This window comes from Hipposideros armiger, unplaced genomic scaffold, assembly GCF_001890085.2.
Source record: "Hipposideros armiger isolate ML-2016 unplaced genomic scaffold, ASM189008v1 scaffold_217, whole genome shotgun sequence".
Taxonomy (NCBI): domain Eukaryota; kingdom Metazoa; phylum Chordata; class Mammalia; order Chiroptera; family Hipposideridae; genus Hipposideros; species Hipposideros armiger.
The window spans coordinates 585,259-595,920 of record NW_017731567.1 but is presented as its reverse complement, the minus strand read 5'-3'; the positions used below and the strand labels follow the sequence as shown (position 1 = coordinate 595,920).

The window sequence follows — 10,662 nt, the reverse complement described above, 5'->3', positions numbered from 1 at the left end:
TTTTAAAAACTCTATCAAGACTGAATTTAAAATCCAACCTTTAAATAAATCCTATCTGTGGTTAGAATTCAAACACACACACACACACACACACACACACACACACACACACACTCACAGTTTTACAGATGAGTTATCTCAAAGATTCAGGATATATATCAATTTCATAATACATATTATAGTGTGTACCAGAAAATAAAAAGAACATAAATTCCCCAAAGTGTGAGGCCATTATAACTCCAATAAACAATAGGGAAAAAATGGAAAATTATAAGCTAATCTCATTTATGAATATAAATGCAAATTCTAAAATGAAATATTAGGAAGAAGAAGAACCAAACAGTGCATTTAAATAATTTATCAGGAACTAGAACTTATAAAAGCAATTCAGAGGTTTTAATATGAGAAGATCTATTAATTTAAACTACTATATTGAGAAGAAAAATTGTACTGGATCCTCAATATGTGCAGAAAATACTTTTGATAAATTTCAACTATCTTTCATAAGAACTCTTAGGAAAATAGAAATAAAAAAGATCAACTTGAACCTTAAAAGGCTATCATATACCTACAGAAATAATATTAGATTTAGCAGTAAAATATTAAGGATTATTCCCTTTAAAGTCAGAAAGAAGAGAAGGATACCTGCTAATAGTATTTTTATCCAATATGATATTGAGGTTATAACCTGTACAAGTAGGCAAAAGCAGCAAATAAAAATTAGCAGGGTTGGGAAAAAGGAAGAAATTTTGCATTGTTTTCAGATAATACTATTGTCCCCATAGGAAAATCCAAGAGAAATGATGTATAAAATTCTACTAATAAAAAAGTTCAGCATATTTACTTGATACAAGAACAATATTAAAAGATCACTTTTATTGCTAATATTCCAGCAATAAACAAATACAACATGCAAGTTTTTAGAAAGATGATTTTTACAAAGGAAGAAAAATCATAAGGTATATGGGAGTGTAAACGATCCCTTGACTTTGGAGAATGGTTTGGTAGTTTCTCATAAAGTTACACATCTGCCTTATGACTTAGCAATTCTGGTCCAGGAGAGAAAAAAAAAAACATCTACCACAGGGAGAACAGCATAATTCTCTTAAAAATTCTTAGGAGATTTGCTCATAATAGGCCAAAACTGGAAGCAGCCCAAATGTCTACAAGCGCATGGTAGTGTAATCATATCACACAATTTGTCACACAATAAAATCAAATGAAATGCTGCTCATGCAACAACATAAAAGAACCTCCAAGACATCCCGTTGAGGATGAGCCAGACATAAGAGTACAGACTGTATAATCTGATTTATATGAAGCCCACAAATAGGCGAAGCCAATGAAGAAATCAGAAAGGATTTATGTCGGTGGAAGTGAAAATTCAATGCAAAACTAGCTGGGAAATGATCTGTATCTTGTTTGGGATGCACAAAAGTTTATACAACTATCTAAACTCAAATTGAATATTTAATATCCATGAATTTTATTTTATTGAAATAATACTTCAGTATAACAGCAAAGAATGAAACCTTTAAGTACCTAGGAGTAAATTTTCAGAGATGTTCAGGACTGCCCCAACAAATTTATCAAACTTTATTGAAAAATATTACTGAAAATACAGATCATATTCATGGAGAGGAAGTCTCAATCTCATAAAAGTAATAATCCTCATTAAATAAATCTACATATTCCCCACAGTTACATTCAAAGTCTCAGCACCTGTTTGTGTGAGTGTGTGTATGATCACCTTGATGCCTGATTATAGAATTTACATAGAAGCATACAGAACCTAGCCTCACTTTGTTAACCTTGGAGAGTGACTATAATAAGAAGATGAGTAGACAAAGGATGGCGAGTAGAAAGATTTATCAGTTAGCAAGGCATACTATATCTATACTATGTTTAGAACAGTGTATATTAGAGATAATATAATAAATAGACCAATGGAATAGGATAAAAATGTTCTCAAAGTCATAACTAAAGCAATTCTCACTTGGCAGAATCCGAAATACCCTCTCTACTGAATAATTTGCATTGACACACAAAAGTGTTTTTATTTCTCCCATCCTTAAAACGGTTATTTTAACCCCACTCATCCCTGTTTTGTTAAGCCACTTTATTGAGATGTGATTGATATACAAAAGCAGTACATGTTTAACATACATGTATACAAGTTTAGAGATAAGTATACATGAAATCATCTCTACAATCTATGCCATACACATACCCATCACCTCCAAAAGTTTCTTTCCACCCTCTTTATTTATTATTACTTTTTGAGACAGAACACAGCATATGACCCACTTTCTCAAAACAATTTTAAGTATATAGTATTGATAACTATAGACATTGTGGGGAACAGTGGATTTCTAAGGCTTATTCATCTTGTATAATGAAAACTTAGTCCCATTCAATTAATATCTCCTAGTTTCACCCTCACACCAGCCCCTGGAAACCACTATTTTACTCTCTGATTCTATGAGTTTTGACTGTTTTAGATTTCTCATGTAAGTGGCTTCATGTAGTCCATATTTCCCCATGTATAAGATGCACCTTAATTTGGGGCCCAAAATTTGGAAAAAAATGTATTACATAAAGTTATTGAACTCAAGTTTTATTCATCATAAAATTCATACATCTCCTCATCACTTTCAAAACATCTACAACCACTGTATAAGACGCACCCAGATTTTAGACCCCAAAATTTTCAAAAAAGGGTGCGTCTTATACATGGAGAAATACGGTATTTGTCCTTCTGTGGCTGGCTTATTTCACTTAACATAATATCCCCGAGGTTCATCCATGTTGTCACAAGTGATAGGATTTGCTTCCTTTTAAGGCTGAAGAATATGCCACTGTAAATATATACCACATTTTTTTTTTATTTATTCATCCATCAGTGGACATTTTGGTTGCTTCCATGTCTCAGCTATTATGAATAATGCTGCAATGAAGATGAGGTGCAGATATCTCTTCAAGATCCTGATTTCAATTCCCTTGCATAAATACCCAGAAATGAGATTGCTGTACCGTACGGTAGTTCTATTTTTAATTTATTTTTTAAAAGATTTTATTGGGGAATTGGGAGAGGAGAACAGTGTTGGAGAATCGGGGAAGGGGAACAGACAAGTTGCTGTCTTTTGTTCTTCAGTCTAGTTGTGGAGGACGTTGCTTCACTGGCCCATGTTGGTATTATCATTGTGCTCTTCCTGGATGAGGCAATCAGTCACCAGTCATTGATCGGCCACTCAAGGCAGCTCTCGCCCGCTGCCGGATGCTCACGCTGGCTGCCAGCCACTCATGTAGTTCACAGCAGCCCACTGCAGCAGGGGCTGAAGCCTACACTGTCCCAGAGGACTCACAGCAGCCCAGCTCCAGGTTGAGCTGTTGTTCATCATCTTAGCTATAGAGGGCGCAGTGTCACTGGCCCTCAATGTGGAATCCGAACCAAGGCCCTGCTGCTGAGGACTGGCGCTCTCAAGCAAGCTCTTAACCAGCTGAGCCACTCTGCCCGTCCTATTTTTAAAATTTTTAGGAAACTTCATAGCGTTTTCCATAGTGGCCGCACCAATTTACATTCCCATCAACAGTGAACAAGATTTCCCTTATTTCTCCACCCTCATTTGTAACAAAACGCCCTGAAAAGAGTTTTATGGAATCGCAATCTCCAATTACTCTCTTCCCATACTCTCTTAATCCCACTCTAAACAATTATTCGCTAGTACTATGCCACTGAAAAGGTCATCGAGGTCAATGATGCCCTCCAAATGGATCATTTCAGCTGATCACTTTCTTTCCTTATTTTACTTGCATTTTTAATACTTTTAATCACTGCCTTCTCTTTGATAAGCTTTCCTGGCTTCCCAGTCAGTATACTCCCTTTATTCCACCCCCTCACTGATATTTCTGACTCAGTCTCCTTTCTTCTTTCTTTCTTTTTTTTTTTTTTGGTTGCCAAATGATCTTCCATTGAAATCTTTTCCTTTGTAGTCCTTAACTAGCTGTGCATTCCACTGCACCACTGTTGATGTCATCTATGATGTCAGGAGGGTGGCAGCCATTAACATTGCAACCCAGACTGGGCAGTCCCCAAGATATCTTTAATGGTTCCAGAGAGTTCTCCAGCTAAAGATCAATGCCACATCTGTAGGGCAGTGTTGACAATCTCATCAAAAGTGACATTTCCACTGTGCTTAATGTTTTTTTTTCTTCTTTTTTCTGTCTCTTGGCTGTTTTTTGAGGGCCCTGATGATCAGGACAGAGCAGAAGGTACCACCTCAGTCTGGGCCTGTCTGTTCTGCATGGTCAGATTCACTGTAATCCTCAGACCCTTCCAATCATGGGTTGCCTTGGCAATGTCATCACCAACCTTTTTTGGAGACAGACCCAGGAGGCCAATCTTGGGGGTCAGGACAGACGTGGCACTGACTTCCCCAACCATACATCTCAGGTATATGACTTTGATTTCGTTGAACTTCAGTACATGATGGAGGTGGCTGGTGTCAGATGAACCCAGATTCTGAACAATCGAAGAAAGTTGCACCTTGGCCTCCTCCCAGCTGAAAGCAGAAACTTCTAAGTTTCTGCTGTTTTCCCTGGCTTTTTAATTTTGAAGTAGCCCAGAGTACAATTCTCTATTTATATTTAAACCATTAGTTATATCCAATCCTATAGCATTAAATGCCATCTATACACCCATGACTTTCAAATTTAAGTCTCCAGCTGAGACCCTTTCCTCAAACTCAACATATATATATATATATATATATATATATATATATATATATACACACACACACAACAGCCTCTTTAACAACTTCACTTGAATGTCTAATGGTTACCTCAAACTGAAAAAATAAATTTAAAAAACCCTGACATTCTGTCCAAATTGTTGTACATGTAATCCCGTTTCAGCTGGCAACTCTATTCTTGCAATTGTTCAAGTAAAATACTTGAAGTCACCTTAACACTGCTTTCTCTCATATCCCAAACTAAACCAGAAGGCTCTACTTTCTCAACCACTTGCATTGCTAGCACACTGATGTAAGATACCATCATTTCTTTCTAAGATACTGGCAGTAACCTTCTAACTGGTTGTATTGATGAAATAGGTTAACTGCTGTAAAAAAAAAAAAATCCCCAAATACGCGTGGCCTAACACAATAAAAGTTTATCACATGCAAAGTTCAAAGCAGATGTCTCTGGTCTGGTGGCTCTGTGGAAACTCCAAACCTCTTCCACCTGATGACTTTATAATTCCTAGGGCCTCAGGGCCTCTATAGGAAGTGACATAATCACCTGAGGTTACATTGCATTGGCCAAAGCTCAATCACATGGTAAAGTTCGCTGCAAAGGATCCTGGGAAATATAGAGGACCACACAGTACAAATGTCTGCCACCAAGTCTCCCCACTTCTATACGTGCCATCCATATCTATTCTCACCCACAGCCAGTTTTAAGTTTTAACTTATAAAACATAAGTTAGATCATGTCACTCCTCTGCTTTCAATTCTATAGGATAGCCCACTTTACTCAGACTTGAAGCCAAAGGTCTTAACAGTTGCCCACGAGGCTCTGCAGTATCAGACACCCTCTCATCCTGTTTCTGATTCTCTCCTCAGCTCCCTCTCTGCTCCAGCCACACTGGATTCCTGCTGTTCCTCAAATATGTCAGGCATGCTCTGAACTCAGGGCTTTGCTCTCTCTGGGCCTTTTGCCTGGAGGCTTCTCCCCAGATTTATTTGCATGGAGGCCCCTCGTCAATGTCAAGTCTTTGATCCTATACTCCCGTGTGAATGAGGCCAACTCTGAACACTCTACCTGTTGCTCCTGCAACACACTCACCCCCTTCCTGGAACTCCAACCTTGTTCCCTTCTCCAGCATCGCTCACCCCTAGTCTCTTCCCTGGCTGGCACTCCTGATCTTCTTCCTCTTCCTAAAATGTTGGTTTGTTTTCTCTCTCACTCTACCAGAAAGTAAACACCAAGGCAGTGATTCCTTATTTTTGGCATACTGACGACATCTGTAATGGTGACTGGATTATAATAAAAGCTCAATCAAATTTTTTTTTAAATGAACAAGTCAATTCTCACTAACCACCTAACTTCATAGGTACAATTATTATTACCCCATTTTACAAGTGAGAAACTCAGGCACAAAGAGATTTAACAAAGTGCAAGGTTAATGTGCTAGCCAACATCTAGGAAGTAGAGGGGCTGCCCTTCAAATCCTGGTAATCTGGCTCCAGGGTCCATGTGCACAATCACCAAACTAACCTACTTCTCCATTCGATAATCCCTGGAGCTGTTATAACTCCTACTGCAGCGCTATGAGGTAGGTGCTATGAGATGCATTTATTTTGACAGATGATGTGGGAACCAAGGCAAACAGTTAGACTCACATGGCCAATGCCACAGTTAGTGAGAGATGGAGCCAGGTCTAATGAAGACATCTTGTTGCTAAAACTTCTGCTGCCACCACCTTGCATGTATAACTTTCTAAGAAACGCTACTGTGTGAAATCACCTCTAGAAATCATAAGTCTCTTATTTGTTATAAAAAAATCACAAAGTTTCCTTCAGGGCTGATTTGTTTAAGTGCCGCAAGTATCATTTTACTGAGTGAATGTCCAACCACATCAGACTGTACTGCCTACCCCCGACAGTTTCATTACTTAATGCTCATAGAGCCTGGACTGCTGACCCAAATCCTGTGGTCTTTCCTCTCCAGGTGGTAAGCTCTTAATCAATTGGAGGTTCAATTCAGTTTAATTCAATGTTTTTACTGGCTTGAACCATTTCCCAACTGAGCACACCTAAATACCACCGAGGATGGCCATCTGATCAGGTTAATATGGATTTCAGTCCAGATTTTAATCAGTCTAGTTTCTATGTGTGTGGTCTTTACAGTAAAGTCATTTAGTATCTACAGCTTGGGAATGATGCCTGGGGACACAGGCTTTGCCAAATGTTTCTACATTTCTCTTACTCTAACGCATCTCCCTGTGACCACTCTGAAACCCCTAATGGAGGAGAGCTGCAATAACTTCTAGTTAGTGCCTACAGTGTGCCACACACTGTGCTATGTAGTTTCTCTTTGGGGAGGCAATGAATAAAAACATGTAGATAAGCTGACATGGTAACTGTCCTCCATACAGTGGTCTGTATCCAGGTGGCTTTCATCTTGTAGCTCCCCCATGTCAACACAAAGCCTCCTTCAGGCTGCTTTTAGGAAAAAGAGATTGAAAAATCATGCAGTGGCTATTCACTGCCTTAGGCTAGAAGTGATCGGTGTCGCTTCTGTCCACAGCCCATTGTTAAAAGTTATTAACATGGCTGGACCAAACTCTAATGAGGCTAAGTGACAGGTGTGGTCTTCTCTGGGCCCAGAAGCATGTGGCAAACTCTAATGACATCCACGACTATAACGACATTCCCTCTCCACAAATGTTGCTGTTGGGTCTCAGAAGGTAGAGGCAATCTTTCCAAGGCTATCCAGTGGAGCCTGGGTCAGAATTTCAGTGTGCCTAGCTCCAAAACACATTCTTTTTTTAGTTTTGTTTTCTATCACAGCATCCTACCACTTGGTGGGACTGTTCCTTTGGGACTTGCTTACTAAGATACTCATTTTCAAATGGCAGGCATTAAACAGAGCACTCTTAACAACTGGCTCCACTCCCATCTTCCAGGAACGAGTTGTCTCCCATATCTGGACCTGAACACCTCTCACTTAGACTTTCCTTCTCCTGTGTCATTTCACTTCCTCTGTCTACCCAAAGACTGCCTGAAAGGCTGTGTGTCGCTCTAAAACCCTAGAAACATACAGCTGTTACTTGGGAGGGCCATTTTCTTCTACCCTCCCTTTAATCAATATCTGCTTTCAGGAAAAGACTTCACTATCTATCCAGCATCATTGTCATCAAGAAAATCTACCCATCTACCATATATCTACCATCCATCCATCATTCCTCCATCAAACACCTCTAAGCGGTGCCCCAAGGTGGAAGATGCCATCTGAAAAGGAAGGAACGTGGCTGGTACAATTCCAATGTCTTCCCTGAGAAGCCACATCACCACAGATTTGACTTAGTGTTTGTCTCTCTACTGACTATGTATATTTGACTTTAGAAACAAACAGAAAAACAAAATCCTAGTACAAAAATATAGAAGCATAATTAAGCAAGAACTCAGGTCAGAGTTTTCAGAGTAGCACTAGCCTGTTAGTAGTAATCGCTAACTTGTTGTGCTAGCCACGAAGATGGATAAGCAACGTCATCACAAAATTTTCAGTCTCCTGGAAAAGGTGAAACACGTGAAAAATGATAGCTCAAGAAAGAAGCTGTGTCATAAGATGGGTCCAAACAAATATATTTGAGTGTCCAGAGAAGAATAGATCATGGCCTATTGGGATAATCAGTGAGGGCTTCATGAAGGAAGTAGCATTTGATAATGATAACAATGGTAATGATAATAGAAAGAAAATAAAGTTAACATTAATTAAACAATTACATTATACCAGTCAGTTTTCTAAGCACTTTATATTTATTAACTTGTTTAGACCTTAGACTCTCTCTAGGAGATATTCATTCATTCAACAAATATTTATTGAGTCCCTCCTCTTCCAGGCAGAGGTCTGTCTGTCTGTTAGCTGAGGTCACAGCAAAGAGTAAGACAGAAAACTGCAAAGCTCCCTTGAAGGTTAGTTCCCACTGAGAGTTACCACTATAATCCCCATTTTCCAGGAAACTGAGTTAAATCTCCTGCCAAAGTTCACACACATTTTTAGCATCCCAGTCAGGATTTGACTGCAGTCTACAGGGCACAGATCATGCTTAAGCACTGTGTTCTTCCAACATGAGGTGATAGGGTGATAATAATAAAAAGAACAATAATGTCAGTTAACATTTAGTGGGCATTTAACGTATGACAAGTGCTATGCAACTTTACATGGAGTATTTCCTTTATCCCTCAAAACAATTCCATGAGTTCAATAACTGGAATAGGTTTATAACTTGGTAAGATTCTGCACTTGATAATCAGACCACCATATTTTAAATTCTAGCACCAGTGTTTTTGCTTGTCCCTGTCTCCTGTATTTTAAGTGTTTTGGAGTCAGGACATGTCATTGTATTTGTCGTGTCCCAGCGCTGGACACATTGGAACTGCTCAATAAATATTTGATGAATGAATGAGAGATTGGTAAAACAGGGGACCTTGATCTTATCCAAGAATTTTCATAAATCAAAGCACATGGTATGAGCTGTATGACTGCAAGAATTTTAGCATTCCAGAAGCCATTCAGAAACCACCACACATTGGAAAGGTCATCCTTTATCAATATAGGAAACTCACCGTAAGCCGAAGTCAGCACCTGTGGCTGCATGGAAGGCCCTGTATACCCAAGGAGATAGCTGGGTATTGCAGGCCAAAGGGTGACAATTTTGTCTGTTGCCATTTAGCTTTGAGTTTGGGCCCAGTTACAAAGATATTGGATCAGAAAGTAACTTCTAGAGGTACAAGTTTTGCTAGCACAAGAAAGGCTACCTTGTAGCTGCATTTGTGGATGATAATGAAAGTAATATTCTGGTGTCCTAAACACATTATTAAATCCTCTACAATTACAGGAATCCATTGCTGAGAGTTGCAGCTAGACCATTTTCAAAGTTGGCATGGACCCGAAAAATAAAGAATTCAAGCTCCATCCATTTTCTTTTCCCACTAATGAATACTCCTTTTGTTCCAAAGTATCCCAAGTGACTCCCCTGACAATGCAGGTAATTAATGGACCATTCTTCTTGATTCAGAGACTGTTGAAAATGTAAGGGGGCTTGATAATTGAATCTGCATCCAAACTTTCCCATTATCTCAGTGACTAATAAGTGTACATTACATTAAAAACAATTATTTTTCTAGAAACTTCTTCACAGCTTATGATGATGCTCATTTGACAAAGGAGAAAATGGCGGCAGAGAAACCTTGCCAAGCAAGGATGCAGCAGAAATTTCCTTTGATTTCCTTTGAGATTTGATTTCATGTTAGACTTCACTAAAATCACATATTAATTTTTTAATGACTTCAACCTATTGTTTTTGTTTTTTTTAACTTTGGGATAGGTTAACTTTCAGGATCAACAGTCACAATAATATTTAATGCTTCTGATATTATTTCATTAAAATATATCTTTAGTGTCCCCCAACTCCAGGACACCTTGATGACAGAGATTCAAATCGGTTTGGCTCTGATTGCTTGAGTAAGATGTGCAAAATGAGAGCCTAGAAGTCAGAGATGTTTGAACCACTCACTCACTTATCTTCTCTGGAACTGGTCCAGGTGAATGTTGGTTAGAGTTTCCCCTCCTTCTCCCAAAGGCATTTCTACACTGACTCAAGGTGCACAGGGCAGAAGAAGAGCTGATTTAGAAGAGGTCCTACTTTAAGAACTCCTCAAATATAAGTTTCTTGTCCCTAAGGAATCCAGTGGCATCTTCTTGCATTCCAGGCAGTGTGTAATAGCCAGGAAAAGATTACCATAGATTTTGTAATTGTTCACACTAACGCATCCCACGCATTACATTAATAATTTGAGGAGATACAAGATTAATAATAAATGATTGCTCATAAACAAAATGTTGGTTGCCTTTCGTATTTTCTCATAACAGTGC

General features: G+C 38.7%; 1 pseudogene; it reads right to left on the bottom strand.

Moving 5' to 3' along the window:
* Nucleotides 1-3,996: 3,996 nt before the first annotated feature.
* LOC109389029 (60S ribosomal protein L12 pseudogene) lies at nucleotides 3,997-6,491 on the bottom strand (annotated as a pseudogene).
* Nucleotides 6,492-10,662: the final 4,171 nt, after the last annotated feature.